Source organism: Pediculus humanus, genomic scaffold (genome assembly GCF_000006295.1).
Source record: "Pediculus humanus corporis 1103172107764 genomic scaffold, whole genome shotgun sequence".
In the NCBI taxonomy this organism is placed as follows: Eukaryota; Metazoa; Arthropoda; class Insecta; order Psocodea; family Pediculidae; genus Pediculus; species Pediculus humanus.
In genome coordinates, this window is record NW_002987362.1 from 131339 (window position 1) to 149617 (window position 18279).

Consider the following 18279-nt stretch of genomic DNA (forward strand, 5'->3'; position numbering starts at 1 on the left):
TAATTTACGATTGGCAATAGACAAAAAGAGAGAGAGAGAGTGACAGAAATAGATACGGAGAGTGAGAGAGAGAGAGAGAGAGAGAGAGAGAGAGAGAGAGAGAGAGAGAGAGAGAACCAACAGGAAATGATATTAATTTTGCCAAAAAAAAAAAATGTCGTTAGGATTTCGTCATCATATTCGTTCAAAAAACTTATTGCGACAACAACAGCAACTACTCATTTATCATTTTTACGCCGAATGAATGAATGAATGAATGAATGACTGAATAAATGACTGAATGAATTTTCATTCAGAAAAAAAAAAAAAAATTTAACCGACATTTTGTTTCGACACACGTGTTAAAAAATCTTTTATTATATTTTGACAATGACGACGACAACTTCATTTCGTTTTATATTTTTGGTAACGTTTCGTCAATACTTCCCCTCCCTCTCTCTCTCTCTTTCTCACTTATTTCCTCACCCATTACCCTACCCTACCCCTCCTTCCTCCTTTCGTTCGGAAAATGAATTAAAAAGAATCGAAATTGAAATCTTGCGACATGTTTTTTTTTTTTTATTTTCTGTTAATTTCCGGTTGTTTTCAAAAAAAAAAAATGTCTTCGATCGTACGTTGTCAGTTCATTATCATCATCATCATCATCATCATCATCATCATCATCATCATCATCACCATCATCACCATCATCACCATCATTATTGTCAGCATCGTCGATGACGTAATAATGAAAAAAAAATTTTTTTCTTAATTGGTCGTAAATAATTTATTAACTTTTTATTCGGAAATCAATTTTTGTTTTGTTGTAACAATAATAATAATAATAATAATAATGATAATGATAATAATTAAATGTGATGACGTAACAAATTGAAATATTAGAAATATGTGAATTGCGTTGACATTTTTCTCGCGGAATTAATAAAAATTAATTGACGTACGCACACACTCGGCGTCGAATTTTCTAGAAAATTCTACGACAGGAAACAAAAAACAAAAAGGAATGAATTTTCCTTTTTGAGGCGTCCTTTTCGAACAAAAAAAAAAAAAAAAAACAAAAAGGTTGTTGAACTCGCTCAATATTTAATAATAAAGGAACGATAACATTTTTATTTAAAAACATAAAAATTTATAATAATAATAATAATAATAATAATAACAAGAACACGGGGGGTGGGGGAGGAGGGAAAAAAACCACTATTGAAATTTATACGCGTAAAATATTTAAATAGGGTATACAGAGAGGGAAATGCCCACAAAATAAATAAAAAAAAAAGGGAAAACAAAGGAAAAGTAAAAAAGGAAAAACCATTGAAACTTTTTCTTTTTCATCGTGTGTGAGTGAGTGAATATTTTTTAAATTTAAAGATCAATGAAAGATTATGATGTGATATTATGGGTGGGGGGAGGAGTTTATTGTTTTAAATAAACCATTTACCGCCTTTTTTTTTCTTTTCCTCTCCCCCTCCTCCGTCCCCTTAATAAATTTATTTCCCTTTTAAGTCATGTTACGTTTTTTTAAATGTTTATTTACTCTATGTTTTCTCAAACCCATTCACCCATCCGCGTTTCTCACGCGTCGCTTTTACTTTCACCGCCTTCTAAAGTACCCCCTCATTTTTATTTACTTTTTCATTTTTTTTTTTTTTTTAAACGGTCGTAATGCGTACGTGTAGCGGCGTGACTCCGTGGGGGAACCTGGGGGTTGAAAAGGGGGACGAAAGGGTAAAAAAATATCGTTTTATTTTTTTTACTTTTTATTTAAAAATGTTTTTATAAACAAAATAAAAAAAGGGGGGAGAAAGACAGAGAGAAAAATAAACGAGAACGCGGTTAATGCTGTGAGGGGGAGGAAGAGAGTAAGGGGGCAAGGAGAAGGATTGCGTCACGTGAACGTTTAAATTTTTACGTTATTAATAATAATAATTTTTTTTTTATTTTTTATTCTTATCCGTTTCCGTTTTCGATAATTAATTTAAAAAAAAAAAAAAGCGCGCGTAAAAAAAAGAAAAGTTATTTATAATAATAATAAAACGCGAAAGAGAATTCAAAATTAAGTAAAAAAAAAAGTTTTCTTTTTCTGGAATGAAATAAATGGGGGGGGGGGGGAAAGAAAGAAAGAAAGAGAAAAAAGGAGGAAGAGAGAAAGAAAGAAATAAAAAGTTTAAAAAAAAAAAAGAGGAAAAGAAAGAAAAAAAAAATTATTTTGCACCTTAGCGATCGTAATTTGAACTTATACCGTGACAACTGTCACTATAAAAACAATTTTTTTTTCCTTTGTTTCCTTTTTTTGTTTCCTTTTTATTTTATTTTTAGTTTTCCTTTGAAATAAAAAATTAAATTTAAAGTTTATCGAAAAAAAAAGAAAAAAAAAGAAAACGACGACGAAATCACAAACACACGAGCTAAATATTGAAAATTTGTTTCCTATCTTTTTTTTAGGGGGGGCAAGGGGAGGGGGAGGGAAAGAGAAAAAAGGAAAAAACACTCGACGTTTAATGAAAAATAAAAAGTGAAGGTCCCTTGCGTGACGTCAAAAAAAAGGAAGAAAAAAAATCCCGAAATATTTTTTTTTTTTTTTTTTTGTTTCACCAGTTGGCAAACTCGAATTTTTTTTCTTTCACATGGGAAACATCATCAACATTTAAGTGAAAATTTTTCCCCTTTTTTCCCACCCCTCCCCTCTCTCCTCCCCCTGTAAAATTGCACGTGATCATTTCAAAGGAAAAATAAATTGATAATGTTTTTAAATAAATTCGAAAATGAATTTAAAAAAAAAAAATTATAACTTGTTGCTAAAAATCAATTTTAAATCACGCAAAAAAAAAAAAGGAAAAAATGTTGAGTTAATGGTAGAATAGTAAGTTAGTAAAAGGAAAGAAAGGAAAAGTAAAAGGAAATTTTTTTTTTCATCCCCCTTCTTTTTTTTTTTTTTTTTTTTTTTTTTTGAAAAAGGGTGTTTTTAGCTTTTTCTTTGATCACATGCATGACTGAACGTTGATTTTGATTTCACAGTTTAAAATTTTTTCATCACCCAAGCAATATTTTTCTATTCTTTTTTTTTCCTTTTTTAAATTTAATTTTTCCTTTGAGCGATCAGTTAGCCAAAGAAAGAAAAATAAAAATAAAAATAAAATAAGCGTTATTAAGGGGGACCGTTAAAAAAACAATTTTTTCTTTTTCCTTTTTATTCTCTCGTTATACGAGAGATTTAAAAATTAACGAATCTAAAAACACTTTCAAAAATTTTTTTTTTCCTCGGTTAAATTCGGTTAAATTCGGTTAAGTTCGGTTCGAGCCTAAAACTTTTATAAATTTTTTTTTTCGTTTTTACCCCCTACCGTTAGACGACTTTAAAATTAAATTCGGTTAAGTTCGTTAATGTTCGGTTCGAGCCTGAGAATTTTTTTTTTTTTTATGCCCCTACTCCAACATTATTCGGGTAAATTCGGTTAAATTCGATTCGTGAGCCTGAAAAACTTTTTAATAAAATTCGTTTTTTTACCCCCTTCTTTTCCGTCGTTGAAAATAACGTTCGGATGAATTCGGTTAAATTCGTAACGTATTTTCCCATATTTTTCCTTTTACGTAATCTAATAGTTGTGGTTTTTTTCCGAATTGTTTTCCTTTTGAATAACGAACGTTTTTCTTTTTCTCTCTCTCTCTCTCTCTCTCTCTCTCTTTCTCTTTCTCTTTCTCATCTTAGGAAAATTTAACTTTGTAATTGATTCTAAAATTTTAATTGTTTTTAATGAAATAAAAAAAATCGTCTGCTTTAAAAAAAGGAATGATGAAAAACGTTTTTTGCGGTTGCTGTTGTTGCTGTTGTCGCGTTCTGTCGTTTTTCCCGCCATTTTAACATTTAAAAGTTTTTTTTAATTATTAAATTGTCAAGGAAAATATTTGTTTTTTTGTTTAAATAATGTTTTATATCGTTTACTTTTGTCAGGTTAATTAGACAGGGAAATAAAAAAAAAAAAAAAAACGGAAACGGAAACGAAAAAAAAAATAAAATTATAACCGGAAGTAAAGGAGGAAAAGAATGGGAGGAAAAGGGGAGGAAAAGAAGAAGAAAAAAAAATTCAAAATGACGCCAAAAAGCAACAAAAAAAAAAAATTTTTTTTTTTTTTTTATAATCCATTCATTTCACAGTTGGGTTATCGCTTAATGGATGAAAATAATTTTTTTTTTTTTTTTTCGTTCTAAACAAAAAGAGAGAGAGAGAGAAAAGAGAAAAAGAAGAAAGAAAAAAAACGTTATTCTTTTTCTTCTGCTTCGTTTTTTTTTTTTTTTTTTAGTACCCTAAAGAAAAATAATTTTTTTTTTTTTTTTTTGATATAATGATTTAATAACTTTTTTGCCAAAAAAAAAAATAAAATAAAAAAATAAAAAGCCACGAGGAAAAAAGAAAAGAAAAAAAGAAAACGGCCAAAAAGGGAGGAAATCAAGAAGGGAGGAAAGGGAAAGAGAAAAAAGAAGAAAAAAAAATTAAAAGGATGTGAAAAAAATGAGAAAGAAAGAGAGAGGGAGAGAGAGAGACGGTTTTATTAAAAGAGAAGAAAAAGAAAAAGAAAAAAGAAAATTCTTCTTCTTCTTCTTCTTCTTCACCCTCTGAAGAATATAACAGTTAAAGTATAATAATAATAATAATAATTACAGAGGGCAAAGTTGAAGGTTTTCAAAGCAATTAATTTAACCGAAAGTCAAATCTACTGGAAATTATCCAATAATAATAATAAGAAGAAGAAGAAGAAGAAAAAAAAATTTTTTTTTTTTTGAATTATTATCATCATCATCATCCTCATCCTCATCATCATAATAATCATTATTATTATTACATTTAAATTAATGAGGGAAGGCCGAAGAATAAAAAAATGTTTTTTTTTTTTCATATCAAAAGAATGGAAAATTATTTATATACGCTAACGAACTACAGAGATTACGCACAACAACATACAACAACAACAACAACAACAACTTAATAATAATAATAATAAAAGTTAAATGCGTCAAAACATAGAATAAAAAAAAAAAAACATGATGACGTAAATCTGGAGATTATATCGAAACAATAAAAACCGGAAAAAATGTGCGGGCGAGACAAAAAAGGAAATGAAAAGAATGTTGATGAATCGTGTCAAAAGAAAAAAAAAAAGGAAAAAATGAAAATTTGAATTGAAAAACCTGACAAAACAAAAGACGTAAACGTACAAAAAAAAAAACAAGGCCGAAACAAAGAAAGATAATGATGATGATGATGATGATGATGTGGGAAACGTCGTCGATTTCGAGATTTTTTTTTGAAGTCGTTATAAAAAACCTGGTGGAAAAAAAGAAATAAATTCGTGATGATGATGATGATAATAACGCGCGGACATGTTTTTTTTTCGAATTAGAAAAAACGGAAATTTAAATCGTGTAAACAATAGCAGACGATAATTGATTAATAAAATTTCTTTTTTGTTAAACCGTCACACGTAATTAAAGAAAGTTTACGTCGAAGTTAAACGTCTGGACAAATTTTTTTTTTTTTGCTATCGTAATAATAATGACCGGAAATAAACCAGACAAATTACAACAGCAGCAGCAGCAGCAAAAAAAACCAACCAGAAAAAAAAAGGGTTCTCTTATACGTCAGACGGAAAATTTTACGACTCAAAAGAAGAAGAAGAAGCAAAAAAGGAAAAAAACTTTTTATGTTATTTGTTTACATAAAACAGCAGAAGACGAAAAAAAAAAAAAAAAAAAACCTTTTTATGAAAATAATGTGTATGAATTGAAAATGTCACTAAGGATAATTTCAAAGATAATAACGTATAAATTGTTCCCGCGGGAACGAAAAGAAAATGGCGGAAAAAGAACGAGAGAGAAGGGAGAGGATGTAGAAGGGAAGGGTGGGAAAGGGAGGAAGGGGTCGTTTGTATGTGTGTGTGCGACAGGGAAAATCGTCGCAAAAAGTTAAAAAAAAAAAGAAAACAGCAATAAAAACCGGATATGGTTTTTTAAACGGTTATATAACTCTCGAGTTTTTTCGTTTTACGGGTTACGGTTTTAAATATGGCGGGAAAGCAGAAGAAAAAAAAAATCATTAAACATTTACAAAATTCGAATCGAGACCGAACGTATAAAAAAAAAAAAAAAAATGGAGGAAAAAGGAAAAAAATGGAAGGAAAAGGAAAAAAAAAATTTTTTTATTTACGGTTTTCGTTATTGAACTTTGATACGTCGTTAATTAAATCATTTTTTTTTTATTTTAAAAAAGAATGATTCCGATTTTGAATGAATTTTAAAAAAAAAAATTCAAATAAAACGAGGGAAATTTTAAAATGCGAGTAAAAACTGGGGGGGGGTTAAAGACGTGGCAGAAGAAAGGGAAAATATATATACGGGAGAGGGGTTGGAAAAAAAAGTGCGTGGGTATGAAAAATAAAAATAAAAACATATTTATATATAAATAAAACGTTGAAGAGAGAGAGTGAGAGAAAGAGAGGAAAACGTGGCACAAGAAAAAAAAATTTTTAACGGTAAAAATTATGTAAAATATATAAAATTTATGTTTAAATATCACATACAAACTGGTGACCCGTCATAATTTTACCCTCAAGGATAACTTAATTAATAAATTAAAAACTTTACAAGGCCGTAAAAAAAAACATAAATAAATAAATAAATTTTTGTTTAAATTTGTCTCTCTACCCCCTCTCTCTCTCTCTCATTTCGGCCGCCATCTTTTTTTTTATTAGCCGCGTCCTACGTCATTCACGTGTTATTGTTTAAAATATTTTACGATGCGACCTCTGGTGTGAAAATTTTAAATTAAAAATTTTTTTCTCTTTGTTGTTGTTGTTGTTATTTCGAAAATGGCGGTAACGGAAAAAAAATATTCGGTGTATTTGTGTGCGTGTACGTGTGTGTGCACGTGGCAGACCGTTAAAAAAAAGAAAAATCGCGTGATGACGTAAAATTCTAACGGAAAATTTATTCGTTAAAACGAGCGTGCGAGTGAGATTTTTTTTTTATACGAAACCCTCTTTCCCCCTTCCCTTTTTTTTTTTCTTTTAATTAAAATTTTTTTCGATCACGTGATTTACGACGACCAATGAGAAGGGTTTTTCATGCGAACTACCGTTACAAAAAAAAACCGTTCGCGAATAAAAAGACTAACACGGGATGAGATGAATAGTCGTGTTGGTGGTAGTGGAAGGAGGTTAAACGTAAAAAAAAAACGTGGAAAAAGAAAAGAGAAATTTAAGACACGACGAATTTTAAGGGTTGGTAAACTTTTTATCCGTTTATTTTTTTTTTTTTAAATATTTTGTTTCCCTTCTTCCTTTTTTATAAGACTTTTCAAAATCTCTTGGGAAATTAAAGATTTTATGTAAAACCGATGATTCGATTGATTTTCCCTTTTTTCTCTCTCTCTCTCTCTCTCTTTTTCTTTCTAGAATTTTCTTCTTCGTTTTTTTTTTTCTTTTTTCTTCTCATTTATTATTATTTTTTGTTTTTTGTTTTTTTTTTTTTTTGTCGTTTTCGAAACTTGTAAGACAGGAGTAGAGGAAGGGGTTAAGGATGAAAGGGTGGAAGGGAGGAGGGGGATGAAAAAACGTTTCCGTCGTTTTGTTTTTACGCCGTGATGCTTTTTTAATTGATGTTTACTTTTCTAAAAGACGGCGGCCATTTTCTTTTTTTTTTTTTAATAAAGTCAAGAGAAAAAAAAAATTTTTGTAGATTTAAAAATGTGGTGGTGGTGTGGAGGAGAGAAAATGGGGAGGGGAAAGGGAAGAAAATTCCTTTTTTTATTATTAATAATAATAATAATAATAATAATAATAATAATAATAAAATTCATTTTTGTTTGGAGAAAAGAAAAACCAAAAGGAAAAAAAGGATAATACTAAAAAATTGTTTTCTTTTTCTTTTTTTTTTCTGCTTTAAGTCGTGAGTTTATTATCATTATTATTATTATTATTATTATCATTATTATTATTGTTTTCGTTCTTCTTCTTCTTCTTCTTCTTATTATTATTATTATTATTATTATTATTATTATTATCATCATCAAAACGCCTTTTTTTTATTCAAGCTTACACAACAAAAAAGAATTTTTTGCACTCGGCGGGCACTCTCGCGCATTCATTCTTTTTTTTTTTCTCCTTCCCGTTTTTCTCTTCCCGTTTTCATCCCTGTTTTCCTTTTTTTCATCCCTGTCTCTCCCTTGAACGAAAAGAAATGATTTCAATTCTCTGTGAAAATATTTTGATTTTTTTTTTTTCTAAGAAAATAGCGTCATTATTCAGCGTTTGAGAGAGAGAGAGAGAGGAAAAAAAAAAAGGAAAAATTCCCCGAAGGTTTTTTTTTTTTTTTTTTTTTTATTTCATTTTATTTTATTTTTTCTTTTCCTTTGTTAGGGAGGAAAATTTGTTAAGAAAAGCCAAAACTATGTTGACTAAAAGAAAATTTTTTTCCTTTTTTTTTCCTTTTTTTCCTTTTTTTTTATTCATTCGCTTTTCACCGACGTTCCACGTTTTTTTTTTTTTTTTTTTTTTTTTTTTTTGATTTCCCTCCTTCGTCGTTTCCATTTCATTTTTCCCTTTTTGCCTTAATATTATTATTATTATTATTATTATTATCATTATTATTATTATTATTTGGAATATAAACATTGAATAATTTTATTTGTAATTTAATTTTTTACTCGTTTACAAAAAAAAAAAAAAATTGTTGAATTTGAAATTCAAAAAAAAAAGGGAAAAAAAATGAAATCATTAATTTAATTAAAAATGATTTTCATGGAATTTTCTTTTTCCCCCTCCCCCTTTTTTTATGCCTACAGATATTTTTACTGTTTGTTGTTTGTTGTTGTTGTTGTTGTTGATTCAAATTATTTTTTTTTCTTGTTTTTCATTTAAAAAAAAAAAACTCCCAAAAAAAAAAAAACGAAACGATTTTGTTCGTTTTTATAAATTTATCAAAAAATAAAATAATTGAATTATTTTTCGCGATAAAATGCCTTAAATCAAAATTCCGGTTAAAATTTATTTACCTGGACAAGTTCGAACGCGTGAGAAAATTTCGGAAAATTCCAAAAAAAAAAAAATGAAAGAAAATCTTGAAAAAAAAAAGGATTTCGATTGTTTTTACAAAACAATTAATTATTATTATTAATATTTTCTATCGTATTGTTTTTAATAAAAAAAAACAACCGGAAAACAAACAAATAATGGGGGGGAGGAGGGAGTTGGAGGAGATGAAAGGGGTGTACTTTTTTTCCGCCCTCTTCCATTTCCGCTTTTATTTTTCATTTACGGTAAAATATAATAAAATAAAATAGTTAAAACGAAATAATAATTTTATGCGTGAAAGTGAAATTTTCGCCAAGTTGGAGACCATTAATTATTTCAATGTAAAATAAATCACGAGTCCATTCATTAATTAATACAAAACATGAGAGAGAGAGAGAGAGAGAGAGAGAGAGAGAGAGAGAGAGAGAGAATGGGTGATGGCGTGTGTCTGTATTCCGTAGGAAGGAAAATGGAGAAAGATAGAAAGAGAGAGGAAGTGAGAGAGAGAAAGACTGGACTGAATTCGGGTGGTTTTTAGTTTTTTTTTTGTGTGTGTGTTTGGAAGAGAGGAAAAGGAAATTGAGAGGAGAGAATGTGTGTGTGCGTGTGCGTGTGCGTGCATGCTGTGAGAGAGAGTCTGTGTATATACAAACCGACCCCCCCTCCCCCTCATATCCATTAATTTTGTTTTGTAAACGTCGGTTGTTTTTTGCGTACCGACAAACGGGAGGAAAAAGGAAAAATCTTTTCTTTGTCATTTTTCATACTTTATCCTTTAATTTTTTTTTTTCTTTTTCTCATTTATTTTTTTTCTCTCTCTCTCTCTCTTTTTCTGTCTCTTTTTGGAAACAAAATCACACACGAAAATAAATATAAATAAATTAAAAGAAAGAAGGAAATGAAATACTTTTACACATGTATATAAATTATTGTTAGTATTAATAATGTTGACGTGATTGCGACAAAAATCCCTGACGGAAAAAAAAAGAAAGGAATTTTGTCGCAAAATGTAAATTTTTACATGTTTTCGTTCGGGTATTTTTAATTAATAATTAAACACCGCCGCCTTCCACAAAAAAAAATTAAAAATTAAAACGGGTTTAATTAATTGTCGTAACTTCGACAAAAAAAAAACAAAACGAAACGAAACAAATTGTAAATTTTTTTTTTGTTTTTGTCGCCATTTGTAAATATTTTTTTTTTTTTTTGCATTGAGGTATTTTTTAAAATGAAACTTAAATACTCAAAAACGACAACAACAAGAAAAAAATTTTTTTAACGTTTAATTGTCGCAATTTCGTTAATTAAGTAATTAAATAAAAATTTTTGTCGCGAAATTTCAATTTTAATTTTTTTTTTTTTTTTTGCGTCATCGAAAATGATGAAATTTCGTTTCAGATTTTTTTTTTTTTTGTTGAAAAATTTCTTAAATTTTACACGAGTAATTAAATGTCGCAACTTCGACAAGAAAAAAAAAAAAGAATTCGGTTGATAAATTTTTTTTTTTCTTGGAAAAAATTTTTTCCAAGAAGTCGAATAATTTTAAATTACTCCCCCTCCCCCCCCAACGAAAAAAAAAATATATAAAAAGGGATTTTCGTAGCGAAATTTCGAGTATTTAAATGTCCTTTGAGCGACAAAAATCCCTCGTGAAAAAAAAAAAAAATTGAAAAATTTTGCACCGCGTAATTTTTTATAATTTTGTTTATTAATATTTAAAAGGAAAAAAAAGTTTTTTATTATAATCGTCAAGTTGTGTTAGTTAAAAAATTAAAATAAAAAAAAAAAATTTTTTTTTTTTTATACAAGACCCATTAACACAAAAAAAAACAAACATCTTTTTGCTTTTAAGACTTAAACAATAAAACGTGTCGCAAAAGTGCAAAAACATTTAATAACAAAAAAAAAAAAAAAACGGTTAAAAAGTTCGCGCACACACAAAAAAAATTTTTTTTTGTTTTTTTTTTTTTCTTATTGATGATAATGGCGGGAAAATAAAATAAAAAAAAATTTATTATGATGATATAAATGTTTAACAAGAAGCAGAAGAAATAAATTTTATGTTTTTTTTTTTTTTTATCACAACAAACAACAACAACGATAGCAAAAAAAAAGAAAAGTTTAATTAGTTGAAAGTGGTGTGAAAAAGTAAACGGTCGATAAAATTTTAAAAAACTTTTTTCTTTTTTTTTCGAATTATTATTACTATTATTATTATTATGCGTGTCACGCACGTATTCTCGCACGCACGTATTCACGTGTACATGCAAAAAACATTTAAATAATTTTTTCTTCTCTCCATTCGTCAAAAAAAAAAAAAGAGAGAGAGAGAGGGAAAAAGGTAAAAAAAAAAAAAAAAACATTAGTTTCAAATGTCAACCCCGAAAACTTTTCACGTGGAATCAGAAAAGTTTGTTTCAAAGACAATTAAGTTTATTAGGCAATAAGGTCCCTCCCCTCGCTCCTCCCCCTCCCTCTCTTTTTTTTCTCTTTTCTCAATCGTTTTCCTGTTGGTTTTTTTTTTTAATGATGATGTAAAAGGATCTTTTTTTTTTCTCTCTCTCTCTCTCTCTCTCTCTCTTTCATTTTATACAGACGACACTCACGGGAATTCAGTTCGTTCGCATTCATCAAAAAAAAAAAAAAAAAATTTTTTTTTTTTCTTTTCTCGAAAGCTCGATATTATTAAAAAAAAAAAATTACATTCCTTATTACGACACTGATAAAATTATCCAATTCTCTCTTCTGTGGTTTTTATTAGACGACATTAATTCTAATAACCGGTCGGGGGGGAGGGAGAGAAAAAGAAAGGAAAAAAAAATGTTTTTTTTTCACGTAAAAAAATAATAATGATAATAATAATAATAATAATGGCGGTTTTTTTCCACTGCGTGAGGTTGGGAAGAGGTAGAAGGGTGGGGAGAAGGAGGAGAAGTTTAATTACGCGGTTTTTAAAGTTAATGTTTAGTGTTTTCGTGAGTTGAATTTTTTTTTGCTTTACACTAAATGGAAAAAATAAATTTTAATTAAGTAAGGAGCGGGTGAAAAAATTAATACGTGACACGTGGCCAATTTGGTGGTTACGTCATCGTTTTTTTGGTTCCGTTTCCGGTTTTTTTTCGGCGCGAAAGATTTGAAATCGTTCGAAATTGGGCAGCGAGTCGATTGGGCAAATTCGCGGCGTTCGTTAAACGTCACGTTCGCCTTTATTTTATTTTATTTTTTTATCAAACGAAATAATAATAATAATAATAAAATTTTATCCGCCATTTTCGGTATCTCGATCGTGAGTCAAAGTTTTTTTTTTTTTTTTCAAACTTTAAAAATGTGAGTGACAAATAATGGAATTTATTTCGGGTTAAATTTTCATTATTTTTCTTTTGTCGCACTGGAGAAAAAAAAATATGAGGGGGAGGGGGAGAGGAGGGAAATCTTTTTTTTCCTTCCTCATTATTCGTATTTCTACTCCCACATTTTTTTCTTTCTTTTCCTTGTCGTTTGAGTCTTTTGACCCTAAACTCTTACGTAATTGCATAAAATAAACAATTTTTCTTTTTTGTGTGTGTGTGTGTGTGTGTTTGTGTTTCGAAAGGGAAATTTCTAGAAAAATTTCTGACGATAAAGGAAGCGTGTAGAGGTGGAAAGAAGGGGAGGAGGAAGAAAGTGAGAGGAAGTGGAGGTGGGGGTGAGGGTGAGGGGAAAACGTAGTTTTTATATCATTTCTACACGCCTGTCACATGTTAAGTAAGAAACTCACGTTTTCATATTTAGTCATAAGTCGAACAAGGATGAAACGGGAAGGGGGACGAGTATATACACGTAAATATAAAAGAGAGAGAGAGAGATAAAACTCGAGTTGAAATGACTGGAATGAAACCAAAAATAATCTGGAGACAGGAGGAGAAAAAAAAAAAGACTCTCTAAAACAATTTAAAACACTTGCGTTTTGAAAATTTTACACTCGCGTGAGTTTTATGTTACTTTTTTTTTTTGTTTGTTTGTTTGTTTGTTTGTTTGTTCGTTTGTTTTATTTTTATAATAATAATAATAATAATAATAATAATAATAATAATAAATAGAATAAAGAGATGGGGAGAAAAAAAAAAAGGAAAAAAAGAAACAGAAAATTTTAATTTTTTTTGAAAATTTTTGTAAACGGATTGCGAAAAAAATGATGATGATGATGATGATGATGATAATAATAATAATAATTTCAACGATTCTCCAGTGAAATTTTAAAAAGAAAAAAAACTGGAAGGAAAAGAAAATATGGCGAAGAGTTGCTAATGATACAGACGGAAATATTGAAAAACAACGTGACTGTTTTCTTGAAAATTTCAAAATAACAAAAAATAAAATAAAAGGAAGAATGGAAAAGGAAGAAGAAGAAGAAAAAGGAAAAAAGGAAAAAAAAAAGGAAAGAAAAAAAAAGAAATAATAGAACAGAACACGAATTTTACTTGTTTCTGACAAATGTCATCGCTTCGCGGAATCTTCAAAATGGTGGATTGAGAGTTAAGGATGAGAAAAGTAACAATGGAAAAGATAGAAAGAGAAAGAGAGTGCGAGTGAGAGAGAGATAGATAGAGAGAGAAAATGAAAAGAGAAGAAAAAAGGAAAAGGTTTTAAAAATATTTTGTTTTTTTTTTTTGTAAAAAAAAAAGTCACACCGATTCCCTGGAGCGTATTTTAACTTGTGTAAAATGTTATTTTCGCGTAAAAGAAATAAAAAAAAAACAAAAAAAAACAAAGATGGCGGAAAACTAAAAATGTCAGAAATTTTTTTTTTTTTTTTAAATGAATTAAACGAGAAAGAAACCTTTGTTACGTTGGAATTAGTTTAGTCGAAGACTTATACGAAGAAAAAAAAATTAATGGCGGACGTTTGTTACATGATTGATGAAAGAAAACTTTTTTTTGGAAAAAAACAAACAACGGAGGGAGGAGAGGGGAGGAGAGAGGAGGGAAAGGGAAAATGGCGGAAAAAACGATAAATGATTTTTTTTTATTTTTTATTTTCTCCCCCCTATTTAATCAAAGCCCTTTTCCCTATTTTCGAATTTTAGTTGAGGCTGCGCCCTTCCCACGCAAACCATCTTCATCGATTAACTTAATCTATAGAGAGAGAGGGGGGGGAGAGAGAGAGAGAAAAAATTAAATAAAAACGAAATTTTTATTATCTTCTGCTAAACCAATCATTAATCAAGTTAAAAAAAAAATAAAATAAAATAAAACGGAAGATCACGTTTATCCACTCTATGATCTTTCATTCGTTTTTTTTTCGCGGAAAATTTTTTTTTTTTTTTTCACCCTCCATTCTTCTTCAACTTGGCACGTTAAAAAAGAAAATGACTTCGTTTTTTTTTTTTTTTGTAACGGAAAAAGATAAAACTAAAAAAATTCTTTGACCGGAATTCCGATAAAACCGCTTAATTTAAAAAAAAAAAAATTTAAAAAAAAAATGGAGGGAAAATTATTCGGTGGAAAAATTTCGATTTTCGTAACTCACTCACACGCAGACGCGAACGTGGAAAAAACGATAGATCAATCGATCGATCGATTTATCGATTGTATTAATTTACGCAAACAAATCGTCGAAACTCCTCCCCTTCCCCAGCAAACAAAAAAAAAATGAACCGGAAATACGTCATCGACGTGTAATTACGAAACGGAAAAAAAGGCGGAATAATTAAAAATACAATAGTAAATAAATTGTAAAGCCAAGACTACAATCGATGGATTTTTTTTTCTTTTAAATGAACTTCCGGTTCGTGAGGTTAAAAATAATTTTTTAGTGTCTTATTTTTTTTTTTTTTTTTGGAGGGAAAATCAAAACAAGAAAGAAGAAGAAAACGTGGGAGCAATAAATATTCAAGACGAGGACGCATTTTTCATTTTCACTTTTTTTTTTTTTTTTTTTCGTAAAAAAAAAAAAAAGAAAGAAAACTGAAAATCCAGCGAAATTTAAAAAAAAGAGGTAGGGGGAGAAAGGAGGGGAAGGGAAAGAAGAAAAAAAGAAAAATTTGGCGGGAGAAAGTCACGTGACTCGCAGTAATTTTTTTTCCTTTTTTTTTATATATTAAATAAATTTAAATAACATCTGAATTTTATGGTCCAGACCTGGTTTGAACGATTTAAAAAAAATATATATATCTCTCTCTCTTTCTCTCTCTGTCTCTCTCTCACACACACGCAATTTATACAAATACATTTTTTTTTTTTTTTTAAATTTTTGTGTGAATTTTGTGAAAAAAAAAAAAATGGTTTTGACAGAAATTATAATTTGTTCTTTATATCTATATATATATTGTGATCGAGATTGGGGGGGGGGGAGAAAAGGAAAGAAAAATCCGTTCGCTTTCAAACGTTCGATAACGTTCAATAACAGAGAAAACAAAATGAAATTAATAAAATTTTTAATATAATAATAATAATAATAATTGTAATTATAAGGAAAACAATGAAAATTCAAAATCGAATGGAATAACATTTTCAAAAAAAATTTTTTCCTTTTTTTGTTTTAAACTGATTTTCTCTCTCTCTCTCTCTCTCTCTCTCTCTCTCTTTTTGTTTCTCTCTCTGTCTTTTTTGTTTTTCTTTTGATTCTATTCAAAAACGGTTAAAGAAGGGGAATCGTTTGAAAATTTTAGTTTATCGATAACATTTTCTCTTATTTTATAACGGTTTTTTTTTTTTTTTTAAATTTCCATCCGTGAAATTTTATCATATTTAAATTTAATTAATTCGTTTGTTCGATGAAGCCTGTCGTGTATATTCTTTGATTGAATCCATAGAGTAAATAAAAAAAAAAATTATACGGTTGTGCGCGTTAGAAAGTTGGTACGCGTGTGAGTGCGTGCGTAACGAATGAAACCTTCGAGAATTTAAAAAAATTTTTTTTTTTTTTTTTAATGTAATTTTCCCGTTTTAAATTTTAAAAGTTTAAATTTCTCTCTCTCTCTCTCTCTCTCTCTCTCACTTTCTATTTGTTTTATCTATTTTTTTTTCTCTCTTTTTCTCTGTGCTTGATTACGCTATTGTTTACTTTACTCTTTCCTTCTCTCTCTCTTTTTGGTTGCCTTTGTTTTTCTCTCTCTCTCTTTTTGGTTGCCTTTGTTTTTCTCTCTCTCTCTTTTTGGTTGCCTTTGTTTCTCTCTCTCTCTCTCTCTTTCTTCCTCTTATTTTATTCTTGTTTGCTTCTCTCTTTCTCTTTCTCTACCTGCCTTTCTTCACAACCTTTATTTTACTCTTGCTTTATTTTATTTTGCTTTATTTTACTCTTTCTCTTTATTTTTCTTTTCTTTTTTCTTTCTCTCTCTCTACTTTTGCATTATATTTTCCTTTTTCCTCTCTTTTTCTCTGTTTGTTCTACCTCATTTTCAGTCATTCTTTACTTCATCCATCTTTCTCTCTATTTTTCTTCTACCTCAATTTTTTTTTTTTCTCTTTGCTTCTTCTCTCTCTCTCTCTCTCTCTCTGTGCTTTACCTCGGTTTCGTCAATTTTCTTTCTCTTTCAGTATCTTTCCTTTATCTCCCCACAATATTATTTCCACCTTCGTAATTTTTCTTTTTTGTTTTACTATGTTTTCCTTTTTTTCTTTCATATTAAAACAAAAAAGAAGAAAATTTCCCGCCAAAAATTTCCATATTAAAAAATTTAAATTTTAGTATTTTCACCGGAAAACGTCACACGTAACTATTTTTTTTTGTTTTTTTAAGGGTTTGAAACATGAGACGAAATGAAATGTTTTTTTTTTTTTTTTCCCCAGTATATTACGTGATGACGTTGTTGATGATGATAATAATAATAATATTTAATCAACACCGGAAACCAAGTGTAAAATTATAAACTAACAAAACGATATTTATATATATTCAAAAACTAAATTGAATTTTATTTCTTATAGCGACTATTTTCCCTTCAGAGACTAAACAATAGTCAAGTTTTGGTATGTAAATTAGTTTTTCCTGTCAAAAGGTTTTTCCTCTAGAAAAATAATTACAAGGCATTAATTGCGGTTACGGGTAAAATTAGTAATTAATTTTTTACTTTTAATTACGTCGAATTACAACATCATTTTTTTTTCTTTTTCTCCAGCGAGTTCCAGGTGAACAAAAAAAAAAAAAATGGAGAAAAAGTGTAACGAGATTCTTATTACTACTAAACATTTTAGTATGTTTCGAACGAAATTACTTTACCGCGGATATAATTTCATTTTTTTTCCTTTTCTCTCTCTCTCTATCTCTCCATCTCTCTCTTTTTATCTCTCTCCTTCTCTCACCATTCTTTTTATTCCAGTAATTTACTCTTTCGTTACTATTATTATTTTTTTTTTCTTCCTCCTTCTTAAGGAAAATCGCAGCTGGAATTTTTTTTTTATCTTGCGTACGAAAAAAAAAAATGGAGGGGGAGGGACGGTTGTTTTCGATTGTGGGGAGTGGGGGAGGAGACTGGGGAAAGAAAAATAATTTTCTATTTGGTTCCCTTTCCCCTCCACATCCTACCTTTTGGTTTATGCGAATCTCTTTCCGGTTTTTTTTGACCTTTTAAAAACCGGATATTTATTTCCTTTTGCTTCTTCCTTTTTTCTACTTTTCCCCTTTTTTTTATTATTATTATTATTGTTGATTTTCCCACTCTCTCTCTCTCTCTCTCTTTCCTTTTCTATCTCTCTTATTTCATTGCTTTTCTTTTTGAAATTTTGAACCACCGATTTTTTAAACATCTCATCATTTGTTTTTTTTTTTTTTTGTTGTTTTTTCTGGATTTGAAAATTTTTGTATTATTATTATTATTATCATGTCGTATTATTATTATTATTATTATTATTATTATTATTATTATTATTATTATTATTATGAAGATTTTCTCTATGACGTAATAACGTAAAAATTATTTTTTTTTATCGTTAAAAAACGTTTTTAATTTTTTTTCTTTTTTTTCCTTTTTTTTTTTTTTAATGTTTTCATTTGTTTGTTTTTGCGGAAAATAGAGCACGTCAAAAACTTTTGACGTGGAACAAGAAAAAAAAAAAAAAACGTACCGGAAGTTTAATTATTTATAAAAGTAGAGAAAAAAATTTTCCAAAGGTAAAGGGGGTAGGAAAGAAAATAAGGTTGATGTTTTTTTTTTTCCTTTTAACGAAGGATAAAATAATAATAATAATAATAATAATAATAATAATAATAATAATAATAATAATAATAATAAGGAC